The sequence below is a fragment of the Procambarus clarkii genome, chromosome 60 (assembly GCF_040958095.1).
Source record: "Procambarus clarkii isolate CNS0578487 chromosome 60, FALCON_Pclarkii_2.0, whole genome shotgun sequence".
Classification (NCBI taxonomy): Eukaryota; Metazoa; Arthropoda; class Malacostraca; order Decapoda; family Cambaridae; genus Procambarus; species Procambarus clarkii.
The window spans coordinates 15,538,584-15,559,397 of NC_091209.1; the positions used below are offsets into that span (position 1 = coordinate 15,538,584).

At 45.8% G+C, this 20,814-nt stretch overlaps 3 protein-coding genes across 13 annotated transcripts in view; 1 reads left to right on the top strand and 2 right to left on the bottom strand.

Moving 5' to 3' along the window:
• Positions 1 to 20,814, bottom strand: part of LOC123766787 (TBC1 domain family member 2B) — a 425,460-nt gene that overhangs the window by 150,134 nt on the left and 254,512 nt on the right. The window lies entirely within an intron of this gene.
• Positions 1 to 20,814, bottom strand: part of LOC123751104 (CDAN1-interacting nuclease 1) — a 201,766-nt gene that overhangs the window by 115,910 nt on the left and 65,042 nt on the right. The window contains exons 1-3 of one of the 2 annotated variants that reach the window (XM_069307573.1): positions 11,070 to 11,210; positions 7,910 to 8,057; positions 2,324 to 2,383 (exon numbers count right to left, since the gene is read on the bottom strand). The exons of the other annotated variant lie outside the window; for it this stretch is intronic. The gene's annotated coding sequence lies outside the window, so the exon portion shown is untranslated. Of the gene's footprint in view, positions 1 to 2,323; positions 2,384 to 7,909; positions 8,058 to 11,069; positions 11,211 to 20,814 lie in introns of those variants that run through there. 2 annotated transcript variants of the gene reach the window in all.
• LOC123766789 (GATA-binding factor 5-A) overlaps positions 8,152 to 20,814 on the top strand; it is a 62,562-nt gene continuing 49,899 nt past the window's right edge. For 3 of the 9 annotated variants that reach the window (XM_069307569.1, XM_069307566.1, XM_069307570.1), the window contains exons 1-2: positions 8,152 to 9,055; positions 13,883 to 14,145. The gene's annotated coding sequence lies outside the window, so the exon portion shown is untranslated. Of the gene's footprint in view, positions 9,056 to 13,882; positions 14,146 to 17,730; positions 18,017 to 18,131; positions 18,884 to 20,814 lie in introns of those variants that run through there. The other 6 variants (XM_069307567.1, XM_069307571.1, XM_069307564.1 and 3 more) reach the window with 5 other exon arrangements.

Consider the following 20,814-nt stretch of genomic DNA (forward strand, 5'->3'; position numbering starts at 1 on the left):
TCCATCACCATTATCAGTCATCACTACCTTCATCACCACTACCAGTCATCACCATCACCACTACCAGTCATCACCATCACCACTACCAGTCACCACTAATCACTCCACTACTAATTACTCACCAAGATCACCGTGATAATAGACCCAGGCACTTCGTAATAACTAATGATAACCAATAACATCATTAATTGCAATAGTAATAATTATAATTGCAATCACCATCACATGTAACAATTACATTGTAAAACAACAAAATTAATCTAAATGCATTTTAGTTTTAGATTTTTCTAATTCATGCCTTTTTATTATTTTTTGTCAGTAGTATTTTTACTGATGATTGGGTCAATAAAATAATAGTACGGTAAATTAATCTCTAGGCCGCCCATTTATTGATTTTTTAGGTTTAAGATAATTGAGAAATTATGGTAGCTATGTAATGGTATATCGAGGTATATTTTTCTACATATACAATGAGTGTTTACTTAATCATTAACTCTATTTTAGAGATTGGAAAACACTTGGAATAAATGATATTGTTAATCACATTAATTAATACTCAAGTGTGTCAAAGCTATTGGGATCTAATTCTATATTTAGTAGTCTATCATCAAAACGAAGAGAAGATATTTTGTACACGATGCCCGTGTACAAAATATGAACTATACCGGTCGATAATACATCGTATATTAGACGTTTGACAATCCGTTCCATTCTTTCCCTCGTGCTCATCCCAGATTGTAGTCCTCCGATCCTTTATAAGTATAACATAGCCATGCTGCAATAGTACAGTCCACTGCGGGCTCACCATAGCCCGTGCTACTTGGAACTTTTTGTTCAGAGTAGCTGAATCTAAAACAACAACAATGACATAGTACTTTCTTCTGATAATTATTACCTGACTGCTCGGTACTATGACCCAAGACACTCTTCATTCGCTTCCGTACAGTATTAAAAACACTTCTCAAATCAATATAACCAAAATACGTTAACTAACCTAAGGTAAGGGTCCAATAGTTAATAAAATCCCCAATATAAGTCAAATAATGACTTATTAACGTCCAGCGATAGTCAATATTTGCATTATTGCAATACCCTGCAACAATGAAAACGTCAGGCTGCAAAATACAACCAATATCACAATATTTCTTATGAATTAATACATAAAATAATCCATATAACCAATTTATCACCATCATAATACAATCCATTATCGCAAATTAAGACATCTTTTTCAATCGGCTTCTTCCAAAATATATACAGTATAGAAAAAATACAACAATGTACACACAGAGATCACAACAGCGTAATATATCAAACATTCCGTGAAGATCCCGTGCGTAGGTTCGAATCCTCATCACGGCCCTTGTGGGGTTTTGTTTACAACAATGTATACTGTTCAAGCTTGGTGTCCACATTGTTCAAGTTTGGTGTCCATATCGTACAAGTTTGGTATCCATATCGTACAAGTTAGGTGTCCATATCGTACAAGTTTGGTATCCATATCATACAAGTTAGGTGTCCATATGGTACAAGTTTGGTGATATTATGGTACAAGTTAGGTGTCCATATGGTACAAGTTTGGTGTCCATATCGTACAAGTTTGGTGTCCATATCGTACAAGTTAGGTGTCCATATTATACAAGCAGCGCCACCGTCCTGCTCACCACCACACAAAACCCTCCCCGAAGACTGACTGGCGCACATCCTCTCCGCTCTTTTATTCCTGCTTTATCAAGGTCAGGGTAAAACAAAGATACGATAAATGCTGTGAATGGAGAGTGAGAACGATAGTCGTGGTCTGATAGTTCAAGTTCCCTGCGCCTCTTCCTCTGATAGTCCAATCGCCACCTCTCCCCCCCTCCCCCCATCCCCCTGACCTACCCACCCACCGAAAAGACTTGGAAGAAAACGGGATATTGGCTGTGTTAGGGGAGACGCTGCAGGTTTCTACAGGTTTGTAATGGGTTCTCTTTTTTTGTTGCTGTCTGTGTGTGTGCTTGTATTTACTATTTATGTCTGCAGAATCGAGCTATAAGCTCTTGGACCCCGCCTTTCTAACCAATCTATTTTTGCTCTATTATATCTACTACATATATTTCTCTCTAACACACACACACACATCCCCCAAGAAGAAGCCCGTAGCAGCTGTCTAACTCCCAGGTACCTATTTACTGCTAGGTAACAGGGGTATCAGCGTGAAAGAAACTCTGCCCATTGTTTCTCGCCGGGACCGGGAATCGAACGCCGGACCACAGGATTACGTGACCAGCGTGCTGTCCACTCAGCCACCGGCCCCTGCATGTGTGTATATGTGTGTACTCACCTATTTGTGCATGCAGAATCGAACGTTGGCTCTTGGATCCCGCCTTTCTAGCCGCCGGTTCTTTAAAAGAAATGACTCGTGTCAGTAACAGTGACTGTTTGGGTTGGTGTTGGGCTTATAGGCCCAATTTTAGGATTTTTTTTAGGATTTAGGATTTTTTTAGGATTTAGGATTTTTTTAGGATTTTTTTATGAACCTTTTACCCAGCCTTTGGCAGGCGGTAGCGAGTCTCCAGCTCCATATAATGAGTTTGGAATTGAAAGTCATTGTTAGTTAAGCTAAGCCATTTACATCTGTAGTGAACCATTTACGCACAGTTTGCAATTGTCAACCATACACACTCTCCCATTGAGGGTGATTACACTGGGAAGATTACAGTCATGTGTATATGCTACCTACAGTAGCAGTCATGTGTACACTACCTAGGAACTGAGGACCTGCCCGAAACGCTGCGCATACTAGTGGCTTTACAAGAATGTAATCACTATGCTATGTATCCTCACAAACCCAATGTACCTTTCTTGTATATAAATAAATAAATAAATAAATAAATAAATAAATAAATAAATAAATACAGTAGAACAATCACATGTATACCCTTACCTACATAGTAGTCACATATGTAAGTTTGAATAAATAACATGGCATTTCTAGAACATCTGAAATAGTATTTCTAAGCCGAATGTGTTATTAAGGGCCCCAACACTAGCTAGTAGCCAACCAGTAGGTGTATATAGGTCTACTCTAGCTTCGTCCATAGCTTGGGTCTAAAGAAAACTCTAGTATATACTACACATCTCGGGGTATACATCTACCTAAATTTTGGATCAGTTGCTATAAGAGAAGACTGGTTTTAATATTAGTGTATACGAAGACCGGTCGGTTATCTTAGCGCCAAATATTTCCTTCCGGCGAACTTTCCTTTCATTCATTTTCAAAACAAATTTACATTATTAGGTTAGGTGTGTCTTGGTTAGGCGATGTTAATGAGGCTTAAACGAATTTAATTAAGCAACGAATAACCCGACAACTAACGGTTTCTCTTAATTCAAGCAACGAACGATTTGACAATGAACGTTTTCTCTTATCCGGATCCCAAGAAAGAAAACGCGAGTTGCTACGCCCAATCCCACCGACCAGTTATGACACTCATTATTAAGCTTGATATGAATGTTTTCACTTTAACACAATATTAACCATTTCCTTCCTTGTCTTTTTATTTTTTCTTATTTATATTATTATTATTATTTAAGTATTTCGCTCTACCATATCACTGTACAATTGTCGCCTGTTCATGCGTTCGTGAAGGCGGCGGATTCAACATGGCGACTATGAAGGTCTCTGTTCTTGTGCTGGGTAACGACAATTATTCACGTTATTTACTATCATGATCGACAAGACGGTATAATTAAGATGTTTGCTAGAAACAAATGTCTCAAACACAGCTAAGTTAGGTTAGGTTACGCTAGGTTAAGGAAGATTAGGTTCGATTGGTTGAGGTTACACCCACGTTAATACAGGGATTCATCCCAATCACACAAACGTTCTTGTAATCACGTTTGTCCCGGGTTAAGATAGACAAGACAGTGCTACGGTCTAGTGACAGTCACGCAAGCACTTACGAACCTGTACATCTTTTCTCAATCTTTGGCGGCTTTGTTTACAATTATTAAACAGTTAATGAGCTCCGAAGCACCAGGAGGCTGTTTATAACAATAACAACAGTTGATTGGCAAGTTTTCATGCTTGTAAACTGTTTAATAAATGTAACCAAAGCCGTGAGAGATTGAGGAAAGATGTACACGTTCGTAAGTACTTGAGTAACCGCTTCGTGAATCTGGCCCCAGAGATCCGGAGACCCTTCAAGAGGCTACACCACCATAGACCACACTCACTCCAAGCATCTATCTATACCACCTATGGGGTTACTCAGGCCCGTGCCACAAATTGTGGCGGCTTAATCTTCAACAACAACCTTATTGACCGACCAGCAAGTATACTGGATACGTATACAGGCAAGAATACAGTATACTGTATACACACAGATAAGCCGAGAACTTCTCTTAGCATACATATTCCTTCTTGTGACATATAAATAACGGCTGTTTCTATTCTCACGCTACACTGAATAACATTGACAAGTGTTTTGTATAAAATTAATATCTATTATTATTATTATTATTATTATTATTATTATTATTATTATTATTATTATTAAAAGTGATAATACTACTACTACTACTAATAATAATAATGCATATATAATCATGAATCTTTATTTATTATAAATATATTATTATCGTAGCCTAAATAAACCTTTGAATACGAAAATTATATATATCTTTAAGTAGTCACTCATGGTGTCTGTACAGTGGACTCATTGATGAATGGAGCGAGAGGTGGACCCCACTCCCCTAGTGTGTATACACAGAGGTGGACCCCACTCCCCTGGTGGGTATACACAGAGGTGGACCCCACTCCCCTGGTGTGTATACACAGAGGTGGACCCCACTCCCCTGGTGTGTATACACAGAGGTGGACCCCACTCCCCCGGTGAGTATACACAGAGGTGGACCCCACTCCCCTGGTGGGTATACACAGAGGTGGACCCCACTCCCCTGGTGGGTATACACAGAGGTGGACCCCACTCCCCTGGTGTGTATACACAGAGGTGGACCCCACTCCCCTAGTGTGTATACACAGAGGTGGACCCCACTCCCCTAGTGTGTATACACAGAGGTGGACCCCACTCCCCCGGTGAGTATACACAGAGGTGGACCCCACTCCCCTGGTGTGTATACACAGAGGTGGACCCCACTCCCCTAGTGTGTATACACAGAGGTGGACCCCACTCCCCCGGTGAGTATACACAGAGGTGGACCCCACTCCCCTGGTGTGTATACACAGAGGTGGACCCCACTCCCCTAGTGTGTATACACAGAGGTGGACCCCACTCCCCTGGTGTGTATACACAGAGGTGGACCCCACTCCCCCGGTGAGTATACACAGAGGTGGACCCCACTCCCCTGGTGTGTATACACAGAGGTGGACCCCACTCCCCTAGTGTGTATACACATAGGTGGACCCCACTCCCCTAGTGTGTATACACAGAGGTGGACCCCACTCCCCGGGTGTGTATACACAGAGGTGGACCCCACTCCCCTAGTGTGTATACACAGAGGTGGACCCCACTCCCCGGGTGTGTATACACAGAGGTGGACCCCACTCCCCTAGTGTGTATACACAGAGGTGGACCCCACTCCCCGGGTGTGTATACACAGAGGTGGACCCCACTCCCCTAGTGTGTATACACAGAGGTGGACCCCACTCCCCCGGTGAGTATACACAGAGGTGGACCCCACTCCTCGGTGAGTATACACAGAGGTGGACCCCACTCCTCGGTGAGTATACACAGAGGTGGACCCCACTCCTCGGTGAGTATACACAGAGATGGACCCCACTCCTCGGTGTGTATACACAGAGGTGGACCCCACTCCCCCGGTGTGTATACACAGAGGTGGACCCCACTCCCCCGGTGTGTATACACAGAGAGGTGGACCACACTCCCCGGGTGTGTATACACAGAGGTGGACCCCACTCCCCGGGTGTGTATACACAAAGGTGGACCCCACTCCCCGGTGTGTATACACAGAGGTGGACCCCACTCCCCCGGTGTGTATACACAGAGGTGGACCCCACTCCCCCGGTGTGTATACACAGAGGTGGACCCCACTCCCCCGGTGTGTATACACAGAGAGGTGGACCCCACTCCCCCGGTGTGTATACACAGAGGTGGACCCCACTCCCCGGGTGTGTATACACAGAGAGGTGGACCCCACTCCCCCGGTGTGTATACACAGAGAGGTGGACCCCACTCCCCCGGTGGGTATACACAGAGGTGGACCCCACTCCCCGGGTGTGTATACACAGAGGTGACCACAGTTCTGTGAGGAAGTAGCTTGAGCTACTGTCCTTTTCGCAGTGTATTTCACCCTCTGGGTAAACCTACATGAAGTATAGTACTGAACAATGTTGAGGACTGAAGTATACTTGGTGGTTGGTCAGCAAGGTATTGTGCTGTAGGGCGCCTGACAGCTGGGTGGACAGCGCTTCGGCTTCGTAGTCCTGAGGTTCCGGGTTCGATCCCCGGTGGAGGCGGAGACAAATGGGCAAAAATGGTTCTTTCACCCTGTTACCTAGCAGTAAATAGGTACCTGGGAGTTAGACAGCTGCTACGAGCTGCTTACCGGGGGGTGTATAACAGAAAGGAGGCCTGGTCGAGGACCGGGCCGCGGGAACGCTAAGCCCCAAAATTATCTCAAGATAACCCCAAGATATTGTACACTGATGTACACCTGTTTAGTCCAGCCATAAACTGTAACGACTTGTAGGAGTTGACACACGACTAATGTAAGTAGAGCCGCCATGTAGACCAGGCTACAGCTCTGATTGGAGCCTAGACTGGAGCCCCAGTATAAACTGGGGCTCCAGTTAGATTGGAGCCCCAGTGATTGGGGCTCCAGTTAGATTGGAGCCCCAGTATAACAACACGGATTTTTCTGATTGTCCTCTCCATCACATAGTCTAGGGGTAACTCTAGGTGTATGTATATACACCTAGGTGTATGTATATACACCTGCTGCATAAAGGCAGGTGGACCTCTCCTAAATGTGTTAATAAAAGTAACAACATGATTGCCCAGTCATTACTCATTAGAACCTTCAGATCTGACTAATGCGGCACCTGGAGCTTTGTAATCACTTTATTAACTCTCGTGTTTTGGGGGATAAATAAATGTTAGGGGTTCAGTCCTTGAGCCCATTATGTGCCACTACCGCCCACACGATGGGTATGGAGTACATGATAAATGAACTAAACTAAACTAACTTGATATCCTCATAATACACCCCAAAGTTTGCCAATCCATGCTACTGATCACATGGCCCTGTATGACTAACCAACCTGTGTAATGGAGATTTTTAGCATCACATAGCTAGTTCTTGACACACTCTGTACTCCCCTTCATATAGTCTAGGGCAGCTAGTTCTTGACACACTCTGTACTCTCCCCTTCATATAGTCTAGCAGCTAGTTCTTGACACACTCTGTACTCTCCCCTTCATATAGTCTAGCAGCTAGTTCTTGACACACTCTGTACTCCCCTTCACATAGTCTAGGGCAGCTAGTTCTTGACACACTCTGTACTCCCCTTCACATAGTCTAGGGCAGCTGCACAAATGAAGATGTACCTAAATGTCATAATAAAAAAGGTGTATTGTTAAGGGTTTAGAGTGAGTGTAGGAGGAAGGTGTAAGACTGGAATGTCGTGCTAATGGTGTAGATGGCTTGTGTAGGGCAATAGGTGTACGATTTAGGGAGAGTGTAGCAGCCAGCGCAAGTCCTAACGGTATCCCCTGACGGTATCCCCTGATAAGACGGTAGATAAGAAGGGTAGAATAATACGTATAAACACAAGATATGATACGGTATCAAGCCTGACAGACATACACACCACAGGGAGGGTGGAGGGGGGGGGGAGCTAATCTCATAATCCCACCGAGTCAATTATACACCCACTCAAACTCACTCTAAGACGCTATTCCAGATTTCCAAACGGGTGTCTTAGGCAGGGGCGTGAAGAAGGGCGTACTAGGCAACGGTACGGGTGGGTGGTGACGGGCGCTGAGGGCGGCAGGAGATGCTGCAGGTGGTGTCAAAGGGCCCCTAGTGGTGTCCTGCAGAAGGAAAGAGGGGGAAGATATGATAGTTTATCGGCGTGATATTGTCTTTATCTTAGCCCACAACGGCACACCACCGCCTTTCCAGCAATGGGAAGAACGTGTTGGGGAATAGTGGGTGTGTGGTGTGTGTGGCGGGGAGGCGGGGAAGGCCTCAGGAAGCCTAGTGTGGAGCCGGCCAGCACCAACCAGGCGCGCGCCATCAAGGTAACCCCCCTACTTCAAGGGGGGCAAGGTGCGCTTTAATTCCGGCTCGTTTCCCCCCTTATTGTGCTCATTTGTGTGTGGGTTTGGCTCTGGCCTCACAGCTCAGTCAAGACCTAGTCTTAAATTAACAATAACAGAAACTTCTGAAAACCTATTGGTCCATACGAGGCAGCTTCTATTTATATTCACTCAAACTCATTCAAATATGTCTAAACAACGCTTGAAACTATCCAGCGATCCCACATGTATTATGTAACCTGATCCTTTGTAACATAAATCTACAGTCGTGTTTGCAAACCCGTATTTACCAAGGTCTTTCGTCAATATAAGCCTATCCTCGTCCCCACCTTCATAACTCTCAGGCACACAACACACACCTGTCAGAAGAAAGGAAGCGACGACGTTTCGGTCCATCCTGGACCATTACCGAGTCGTGTGGTCGTCATAACTGTCCCGGACGGACCGAAAGGTCGTCACTTTCTTTTCAGACGTGTGGGGTTATGAGTCTAATTCTGAGACGGGTTCCTGTCTTTCTAACTTGCGGGATCATCGTGCACTCCAGCTCTGCATCCACGACTCCAGAGCCGGTCACATCTGCCTCATATATCACGGACGGAACACTCAAACTCAATGCCATCAGCAGCATATGCGAAACTAACGTCAGAGCAGCCATAGCCCTCAGGGCTCTAGCCGAGGATGCTTTCAACATATACAGCATCTATATATGATGTTAATGGACGAGAGGCGGGACCCAAGAGCTCTAGGTCATCCCTGGCAAATACAAATAGGTGAGGATATGTCTTACTCATGTTTAGATTCACCACTAACGTAATGAGTGAACAAGCATGGGAGTTAACCCAGGGGTGAGTCACAGGAAAGTGAGGCACCACACCCAGGGGTGAGTCACAGAGACGTGAGGCACCACACCCAGGGGTGAGTCACAGAGACGTGAGGCACCACACCCAGGGGTGAGTCACAGAGACGTGAGGCACCACACCCAGGGGTGAGTCACAGGGACGTGAGGCACCACACCCAGGGGTGAGTCACAGGGACGTGAGGCACCACACCCAGGGGTGAGTCACAGAGACGTGAGGCACCACACCCAGGGGTGAGTCACAGAGACGTGAGGCACCACACCCAGGGGTGAGTCACAGAGACGTGAGGCACCACACCCAGGGGTGAGTCACAGGGACGTGAGGCACCACACCCAGGGGTGAGTCACAGGGACGTGAGGCACCACACCCAGGGGTGAGTCACAGGGACGTGAGGCACCACACCCAGGGGTGAGTCACAGAGACGTGAGGCACCACACCCAGGGGTGAGTCACAGGGACGTGAGGCACCACACCCAGGGGTGAGTCACAGAGACGTGAGGCACCACACCCAGGGGTGAGTCACAGAGGCGTGAGGCACCACACCCAGGGGTGAGTCACAGGAAAGTGAGGCACCACACCCAGGGGTGAGTCACAGGAAAGTGAGGCACCACACCCAGGGGTGAGTCACAGAGACGTGAGGCACCACACCCAGGGGTGAGTCACAGGGACGTGAAGAAGGAACTACTATATATATATATATATATATATATATATATATATATATATATATATATATATATTTATTTATTTATATATATTAAGGGACAGTGGGGCCAGATTCACGAAGCGGTTACGCAAGCACTTACGAACCTGTACATCTTTCCTCAATCTTTGACGGCTTTGGTTACATTTATTAAACAGTTTACAAGCATGAAAACTTACCAATCAACTGTTGTTATTGTTATAAACAGCCTCCTGGTGCTTCGGAGCTCATTAACTGTTTAATAATTGGAAACAAAGCCGCCAAAGATTGAGAAAAGATGTACAGGTTCGCAAGTGCTTGCGTAACTGCTTCGTGAATCTGGCCCCTGGTCTGTAGTTTAGTGGTTCCTATCTGTGAATTTATTGTATATTGGTATGACATAATGTGCCTCCTTCCAGCTATTTGGTACCATCTCCGTTTCTACTAGAGCCGGTCGGCTGAGCGGACAGCACGCTGGACTTGTGATCCTGTGGTCCTGGGTTCGATCCCAGGCGCCGGCGAGAAACATTGGACAGTTTTTTTTCACCCTATGCCCCTGTTACCTAGCAGTAAAATAGGTACCTGGGTGTTAGTCAGCTGTCACGGGCTGCTTCCTGGGGGTGGAGGCCTGGTCGAGGACCGGGCCGCGGGGACACTAAAGCCCCGAAATCATCTCAAGATAACCTCAAGAGAGTCATGCAATTAGGAGATCATTGCTGGTTGCTTGCAATGATCTTCAACACATTCTTTTATGATTCCTGGCCAAGAGAGACACAGAGAGACACAGAGAGAGAGACAGAGAGAGAGAGAGAGAGAGAGAGAGAGAGAGAGAGAGAGAGAGAGAGAGAGAGAGAGAGAGAGAGAGAGAGAGAGAGAGAGAGAGAGAGAGAGAGAGAGAGGGAGAGAGAGAGAGAGAGAGAGAGAGAGAGAGAGAGAGAGAGAGAGAGAGAGAGAGGGAGAGAGAGAGAGAGAGAGAGAGAGAGAGAGAGAGAGAGAGGGGGAGAGAGAGAGAGAGAGAGAGAGAGAGAGAGAGAGAGAGAGAGAGAGAGAGAGAGAGAGAGAGAGAGAGAGAGAGAGAGAGAGAGAGAGAGAGAGAGAGAGAGAGAGAGAGAGAGAGAGAGAGAGAGAGAGAGAGAGAGAGAGAGAGACAGAGAGAGAGAGAGAGAGAGAGAGAGAGAGAGAGAGAGAGAGAGACAGAGAGAGAGAGACAGCTCCTGTCAGCTCAACAGTGATGACTCTTGCCTACCTTGAGGTGCTTCCGGGGCTTAGCGTCCCCGCGGCCCGGTCGTCGACCAAGCCTCCTGGTTGCCGGACTGATCAACAGATCCGGCAACCGGCAACAGCAGATCCTGCCTGCTGATATTTTGTTGATACTCTTGTACAACTGCTTCACTCTCGGTGAAGATAACATCTGACCTTGAGGGCAACATCACCTACTTTGTGGGAATAATAGGAAATGACATTGCAGACGAAGCTGTAAAACTTGCAAGTAAGAGAAGAAATGTAGACCTTTACATACCACAGAGTCTATCACAGATTAAAGCTTCTCTCAGTTATTGTACTGTTCTGTGTCACTTCATTTCCATGTGATATTTATCAGTTCCCATTAAAATTTTCAGTGATGACCAGACCACACACTAGAATGTGAAGGGACGACGACGTTTCGGTCCGTCCTGGACCATTCTCAAGTCAAGACAATCGACTTGAGAATGGTCCAGGACGGACCGAAACGTCGTCGTCGTCCCTTCACATTCTAGCGTGTGGTCTGGTCATCATACTTTAGCAACGTTATTGTGCCTGCAAAATTTTCAGTAGTTCAATTCCTCTTAACAAAATACGTCGCCATTCCTTATAAAATCGACCAATACGTTACAAATGCGACGTGTTAGTGGTATGGCTAATACGTTACATTTCTCACGTTGTGGCAAGTGGAGAGAAAGGGCTGCTGAGAAGAGTGAGAGCACGTTATCGGCTACATTGCACTTAGCAGCTCTCATGTGTACCCAGGGGTATTATGGGTGTAATATTTTATCTAATCAGTTAAGTGTATATGTTGCCGACTGCTGCCTTAGAGGCAGTTGTTGGCCTCTTATAGAAAATAGAAATATAACTCTTAATAATGATTCTCTCAGACCTTCACATCGAAATACAAATTAATTTATAATAATAATAAATAATAATAATAATAATAATAATAATAATAATAATAATAATAATAATTTATTGAGGAAAAGTGCATACATACATTCAGACGATACAGGACCAGTGGAGGACTCCTAGGTAAGACAAGTACAATACCTGAAGTCCTGGACTACGTTCAGGACTGAAGTACACTTATTGTTGGGTTGTTAAGCTGGTGTGGTGGCTTTAATCCACCACTCCAGAGGTTGATAGAACTGTATTTATCCAACTGTATGAACTGTAACTGTATTTATCCAACTGTATGAACTGTAACTGTATTTATCCAACTGTATGAACTGTAACTGTATTTATCCAACTGTATGAACTGTAACTGTATTTATCCAACTGTATGAACTGTAACTGTATTTATCCAACTGTATGAACTGTAACTGTATTTATCCAACTGTATGAACTGTAACTGTATTTATCCAACTGTATGAACTGTAACTATTTATCCAACTGTATGAACTGTAACTGTATTTATCCAACTGTATGAACTGTAACTGTATTTATCCAACTGTATGAACTGTAACTGTATTTATCCAACTGTATGAACTGTAACTGTATTTACCCAACACTAAACCAGGAAGTGTAGATTCATAATCTCTCAAATATGGTAGGAAATGTAAGGCTTTCCTTCCAGTGGTTGTCCCAGGAGTATTATGAATTATTCTCTTCAGTGCATTATTATTCCTTAAGGTTTGTTTAATGAAGTACTGGATAAGTTAATTTGATGCAAATTGCGTTAATGACTTATAAATCAAACGCTCATCATTTAGCATATAGACTGACGTTCTAAACATTGATCTCCAAGTCTTTACCAGGCGATATAAACAAGGAGATATATTAACACAAAGTAGTTCTTGAAACAATAGTTATAAACTATCCAAGTTTAGATTCGTAAAAGACCTGGGTACATACTAGTTTGTAAACAGTGTGTACTCTTTGTAGTGTACATACTGCTAACAGGGTATACTGTAAACTCCACACTACGGTTTAATATATATATATATATATATATATATATATATATATATATATATATATATATATATATATTAGTATATTTTGGTAGCAGTCTTTCCTGTAGACATATATTATTAAATATGACCGAAAAAGTAAGATTAATAATTCTAACACGAATTTTCTCAATCTTTCGTACATTACGCTTCACTGTTGGAGGTAAATCAAAAATCACTTCTCCAAAATTCATTTTTATTTCTAGTCTGACGCGACACGGGCGCGTTTCGTAAAACTTATTACATTTTCATTTGTGTATTTGTGAAGTCTTTGAAAATGTAATAAGTTTTACGAAACGCGCCCGTGTTGCGTCAGACTAGAAATAAAAATGAATTTTGGAGAAGTGATTTTTGATTTACCTCCAACAGTGAAGCGTAATGTACGAAAGATTGAGAAAATTCGTGTTAGAATTATTAATCTTACTTTTTCGGTCATATTTAATAATATATATATATATATATATATATATATATATATATAATATATATATATATATATATATATATATATATATATATATATATATATATATATTTATATGAGTTTGAGTGAAGGGGACCCGCCCCAGGATGCAACCCCCTCAACAAGTTGACTTCTGGGTACCTATTTACTGCTAGGTGGACAGGGGCATTAGGTGATAGGAAACGCGTCGAACCATATCTCTCTCCCGCCCGGGATTCGAACCCGGAATTCCCGATTGCAAGTTGAAAATAACGAATTTTACGAAAAAGGAGAAAAAAAGCTTTCCATAGAAAACAGGAAAAGGCAACAAGGTAACAAAGAAACAGGAGGAAACGGGTATGGATAACTGAGCCAAAAAATAGATGATGACTTCTTTTTTTTATTTTCTGTCAACAGAAGGAGAGGAACAAGGCGCAAGATGACGGACGGACGGAACGGAAGGAGGGAGAAAATAGACAGAAAGATGAAAGCAGGTCCAGGGAAAGAGACGGGAGGGGGGGGGGAACCTGAACCAAAGAAGAAAGAGGAAGTGGACAAAGACGATGATAACAGCAGATGGAAGATGAAGAATTAGGATGACCATAAAGAGATGAGAATATACGACGAACGGAGAAACAAGGAACAAGTAGAGAGAACGCACAAACGTCGACGTCACACAGGTAAAGAGTTATTTGTTTTTACTTGTTTTATGTTTTGTACTTTTCATGATTACTTTGTCTTTAGGGAGTTGTTGTTGACTTTTGTTATGACACACACACACACACACACACACACACACACACACCTGTTGATTGATGGTTGAGAGGCGGGACCAAAGAGCCAGAGCTCAACCCCCTGCAAGCACAACTAAGTGAGTACACACACACACACACACACACACACACACACACACACACACACACACACACACACACACACACACACACACACACACAAGGCCTCGCGGCTGAATAAACAGCGCTCGGGGGTCGTAGTCCTAACGGCCCGGGTTCGATTCCCGGCCCTTAGGACTGGGCGGAAGCAAATGGCAGGAGATTCACCTCATGCATCTGTTCACCAAGCAGTAAATAGGTACCTGAGAGTTAGACACCTACTACGGGCTGTTTTCTTGGGCTGTGTATGTATGTATGTATATGTATGTGTTGGAAAATAAATACATATGTAGAAGACACAAGAGAGGAACATAATAGAAAGGTTAGAAAGTCGGGGTCCAAGAGCTAGTAGCTCAATTCTGCAGGCACAATGAAATAGCAAATACGCACTAGGAAGGATACTTGGATTTGTCTGTCTCTTCCCCCCCCCTCGGTGTTTATCTGTCTCTGTCTCTCACCTTATCTGGTTCTCTGTATCTGTATCTCTGTCTTCGAGACGTCTGTCTCTGGTGGCCGGTCCTGGGTTTGATGTCTCCCACCACCACCACTGTATATATGACAGCGTCAGACCACGGAGGAAAATTGAAACAGGAATTTCCTTAAGTACTTTCGTATATTAATACATCTTCAGAAGGATCACTCCTTCTGAAGATGTATTAATATACGAAAGTACTTAAGGAAATTCCTGTTTCAATTTTCCTCCGTGGTCTGACACTGTCATATATACAGTATATATACAGAATATATAAACAGTTCGACACCATGAACAACATGCGAGGCTTCTTGGCGTAAATGAAAAACTCGAAGCAGGAACTGTTTGATCTGTTATGATGCTCTGGTAAGGCTCTTATGTAGGAATGGCGTGACGTATAGGCTTGGTGACATGGTACGTCAGTCCTGATTGGCTTCTGCTCTTCGTTCTTATTTTGCAACGGCCAATCACCATCGAGTTTTTCTCACATCGTGTGAACCTTATCGAGTCTTATATAAACAAAAAATCCCTCGTCAACTGATATTCTCACAAGTACTTCACATGTCAAAACACAAGTACTCATACTTCTCAAAACACAGGTAATTAACACGTCTCAAAACTCATACTTCTCAAAACACAGGTAATTAACACGTCTCAAAACACAGGTAATTAAAACGTCTCAAAACACAGGTAATTAACACGTCTCAAAACACAGGTAATTAACACGTCTCAAAACTCATACTTCTCAAAACACAGGTAATTAACACGTCTCAAACCACAGGTAATTAAAACGTCTCAAAACTCATGCGTCTCAAAACACGGGTAATTAACACGTCTCAAAACTCATACGCCTCAAAACACAGGTAATTAACACGTCTCAAAACACGGGTAATTAACACGTCTCAAAACTCATACGCCTCAAAACACAGGTAATTAACACGTCTCAAAACACGGGTAATTAACACGTCTCAAAACTCATACGCCTCAAAACACAGGTAATTAACACGTCTCAAAACACGGGTAATTAACACGTCTCAAAACTCATACGCCTCAAAACACAGGTAATTAACACGTCTCAAAACACGGGTAATTAACACGTCTCAAAACACAGGTAATTAACACGTCTCAAAACACGGGTAATTAACACGTTTCAAAACACAAGTCCTACCGAGTGAACAGTACGATTGTTAACAGCTGAACTACGCTAGTTCCGCCAACTACCAAGCTACACTACGGCTGAGACTGGTGGTCACCAGTGAGCCTTGTACTTCGTGGATCCTGGTTCGAACCTCACAGTGATCTCAAAGGATATAAATATCTCTGAGATCATTGTGTGATTGTAGACTTTCCGCTACCACCCCTCAGGATGGGGCTGGGGTCCACCACCCTCAGGATGGGGACTGGGGTCCACCACCCGCAGGATGGGGCTGGGGTCCACCACCCTCAGGATGGGGCTGGGGTCCACCACCCGCAGGATGGGGCTGGGGTCCACCACCCGCAGGATGGGGCTGGGGTCCACCACCAGCAGGATGGGGCTGGGGTCCACCACTCGCAGGATGGGGCTGGGGTCCACCACCCGCAGGATGGGGCTGGGGTCCACCACCCTCAGGATGGGGCTGGGGTCCACCACCCGCAGGATGGGGCTGGGGTCCACCACCCGCAGGATGGGGCTGGGGTCCACCACCCGCAGGATGGGGCTGGGGTCCACCACCCGCAGGATGGGGCTGGGGTCCACCACCCGCAGGATGGGGCTGGCCAATTAGGAGAAGAAACATGCTACAGGAGCTTAGTTACATATTACTGAAGTACACATGTAGGTGACATGGGGTTATTTTAACACAGGAAATTCCCCATACCAGATCAGGTTGGAGGGATGGGTACAGGGGGGCGTCCGAAGCCTGGCGGACCTACAACACTGACAGATACAGTCCAGGGAGCATGGAGTGTCTGGAGCTGCTAGGGGGTCACTGACTTATTTACCTCCATTACTGATATTGCTATTTAACTGTATGGTCCCGGCATTGTACTGAAAGCAAATTAAAGTAGTTGAAAGGCTTTTAAAATGGGGGTATTCATCCAGTTCGTAAATTAGATCAAGGTCCGCGTAGCGGAGCAAGATGGCGGATATGACACGTGACGAGCCGCGAGTTTTGGCGCCAAACTGCAGGCGTCGGCTAGCAAACAGCAGAGATCCACATCCGCAGAAACTTTCTCCGTTAACAAGCGCGGATGTTGGCAATGCCGTGATTTGTACCTAACGGTATAATTGCCAGTTTATTAAAGGTAATTCGACAGAGTGAACTGTAGAGCTGAGTCAACAGAGAGACGCTAGAGAGCGGTTACAATCCAGGTTATCAGCAGCCAAAACCATCGGGTGTCGCTACAAGTTTTCGCTCACCTCCATCTTCCCACCCTCTATCCTAGATTAAGATTTATAAAATAATCTAAATCAAATGGTACGCATGAGGGCTGATAAGCTTTCCGATAAGTGATATCGGGGCACGATAAGGTGGCAGCCATGTTTGCTCGCCCCTTGATGTAGTCACCGCCTTGCCTGGTCGCACTCCCGGCAGGGGCGGCGAGGCTCACCTGGCCGGGCCCAGGCACCTGATTATGGCACTTATCGACGGCACATTGATGGCCGCGTAACGTTCTTGTTCCGAGCGGTGGAGAAATTGAAATTTGTGGTCGTACAAATATAAAGGTCATTATTTGGCGGTGAGAGTAGGGGAGTGTAAGCTCTAAAGGACACCTCCCAACGACATCACAGGCGATAACAGTTGTGATTGGCTGGAGGGTTCGTGTGTGTGTGTGTGTGTGTGGCTCTCCTGCTTGTTGGTAATGGCGGGGATGGGGGTGGGGGGGGGGGGTGGGGGGTGGCACTACCCTGCGGCCCACCCCTGCCACCTTCACACACCACTGGAAGCCTGCCACCTGCCTACTACCTGCCGGGGTCGTTATATCCCACACACACGACCTTCCTGGCCGCCGTCAAACACATACTTCCTTCCGGAGCCCAGCGTCCAGCAGCGTGGGGGAGGAAAGCTAGCGAGGAAGGCGGCTCAGGTGACCCCCTGTGCCACTCACCTGCCTCTCCCCCCCTCCCCCCCCCCCACCTCTCCTAGGTAGCAGGAGGGACGTGGTTTAGTTGAGGTCGGTACTCCAGGCCCTCAGCAGCGCTTACTGGTAAGTCCGAATTGGGATCTCTTTGTCTACACACATTCAATATCTTCCAGTTTCCAGTGATGGTGGCGTTAGTGGCACATTGCCTGGAACAATGGCCTTGTGAATTCCGGTAACATTAGCTATAGCCTTCCCCTTGACACTTGGGGAACCATCCCTCACTATTCCAGGTTCCAGGGACGTACTGGAATCCGCTGATTATCCCCGGGAAAGATTGTACTGGAAAGATTAGTGTTTTATCATTTTATCTCAGAGAGTATATAATGATTGTTCCCTCAGCCCCGGCTAGACAGATCCGCTATCGGTCATATCTTTGCGAGAGCATACACCAAAATCTTATCTCATCCAACTATCGCATTGGGCCAAAGCTCCCTGGAATGATCAAACTATTCGGGCCTCTAAAACAGACGTGACTGGAAAGTGGCATCTTCCAGCGGAGCCATGGAGAGTGCCACGCTCTGGCACGCTGGCCCGCGTCCTACGCCGCCGCCAGCAACAAGTGGTCGTCTGCCTCAATGCCACACTCACAGTGCCATACTGACGCTGCTACACAGTGCCATACTGACGCTGCTACACAGTGCCATACTGACGCTGCTACACAGTGCCATACTGACGCTGCTACACAGTGCCATACTGACGCTGCTACACAGTGCCATACTGACGCTGCTACAGTGCCATACTGACGCTGCTACACAGTGCCATACTGACGCTGCTACACAGTGCCATACTGACGCTGCTACACAGTGCCATACTGACGCTGCTACACAGTGCCATACTGACGCTGCTACACAGTGCCATACTGACGCTGCTACAGTGCCATACTGACGCTGATACACAGTGCCATCATCATCATCATCCCTCAGTGTATCGGTAACCATGAAAATTGCATAAACTATAATTTACAGTGGATGATCAATTAGAGTGTCTCGCTGAGTGCCACAGTGTGCAACACGCGCAATTATATCTAATCACACTTTCACACACACTCGCGTTTAGTGTGTCGTTCACAGTCGTCAAACTCAGAGTGTCACGCTTGAGCTTATTCACGGTGGCACAGTGCCAGACTCAAGATTCACGGTGGCACAGTGCCAGACTCAAGATTCACGGTGGCACAGTGCCAGACTCAAGATTCACGGTGGCACAGTGCCAGACTCAAGATTCACGGTGGCACAGTGCCAGACTCAAGATTCACGGTGGCACAGTGCCAGACTCAAGATTCACGGTGGCACAGTGCCAGACTCAAGATTCACGGTGGCACAGTGCCAGACTCAAGATTCACGGTGGCACAGTGCCAGACTCAAGATTCACGGTGGCACAGTGCCAGACTCAAGATTCACGGTGGCACAGTGCCAGACTCAAGATTCACGGTGGCACAGTGCCAGACTCAAGATTCACGGTGGCACAGTGCCACACTCAAGACTCACGGTGGCACAGTGGCACTCGGTGGCACTCAAGCTTCGTCTAATAGTGTCACACTCGGTGCCGGGCGCATAATAAATAAATAAATGAAATGAAATTAAACACTTACAGTGCTTAATTCCCATAAACTGTCACTCGAAATGTCTCAAAATCAGTGCCACCCATTGATTCCCGTACAGTGCCACCCATTGATTCCCGTACAGTGCCACCCATTGGTTCCCTACAGTGCCACCCATTGATTCCCGTACAGTGCCACCCATTGATTCCCGTACAGTGCCACCCATTGATTCCCGTACAGTGCCACCCATTGATTCCCTAGTGCCACCCATTGGTTCCCGTACAGTGCCACCCATTGATTCCCGTACAGTGCCACCCATTGATTCCCGTACAGTGCCACCCATTGATTCCCGTACAGTGCCACCCATTGATTCCCGTACAGTGCCACCCATTGGTTCCCGTACAGTGCCACCCATTGATTCCCGTACAGTGCCACCCATTGATTCCCGTACAGTGCCACCCATTGGTTCCCGTACAGTGCCACCCATTGATTCCCGTACAGTGCCACCCATTGATTCCCGTACAGTGCCACCCATTGATTCCCGTACAGTGCCACCCATTGGTTCCCGTACAGTGCCACCCATTGATTCCCGTACAGTGCCACCCATTGGTTCCCTACAGTGCCACCCATTGATTCCCGTACAGTGCCACCCATTGATTCCCGTACAGTGCCACCCATTGATTCCCTACAGTGCCACCCATTGATTCCCGTACAGTGCCACCCATTGATTCCCTACAGTGCCACCCATTGATTCCCGTACAGTGCCACCCATTGATTCCCTACAGTGCCACCCATTGATTCCCGTACAGTGCCACCCATTGATTCCCTACAGTGCCACCCATTGATTCCCTACAGTGCCACTCGTAGTGTTTAAAAAATAAATAAATTAGTGTCTATTATACAGAGACATTAAATACAATAACACCACCACATACACAGTGCCACACTAACAACGCCACATACACAGTGCCACACTAACACCACCACATACAGTGCCACACTAACACCACCACATACAGTGCCACACTAACACCACCACATACAGTGCCACACTAACACCACCACATACACAGTGCCACACTAACAACGCCACATACACAGTGCCACACTAACAACGCCACATACACAGTACCACACTAACACCACCACATACACAGTGCCACACTAACACCACCACATACAGTGCCACACTAACACCACCACATACAGTGCCACACTAACACCACCACATACAGTGCCACACTAACACCACCACATACAGTGCCACACTAACACCACCACATACAGTGCCACACTAACGCCACCAGATACAGTGCCACACTAA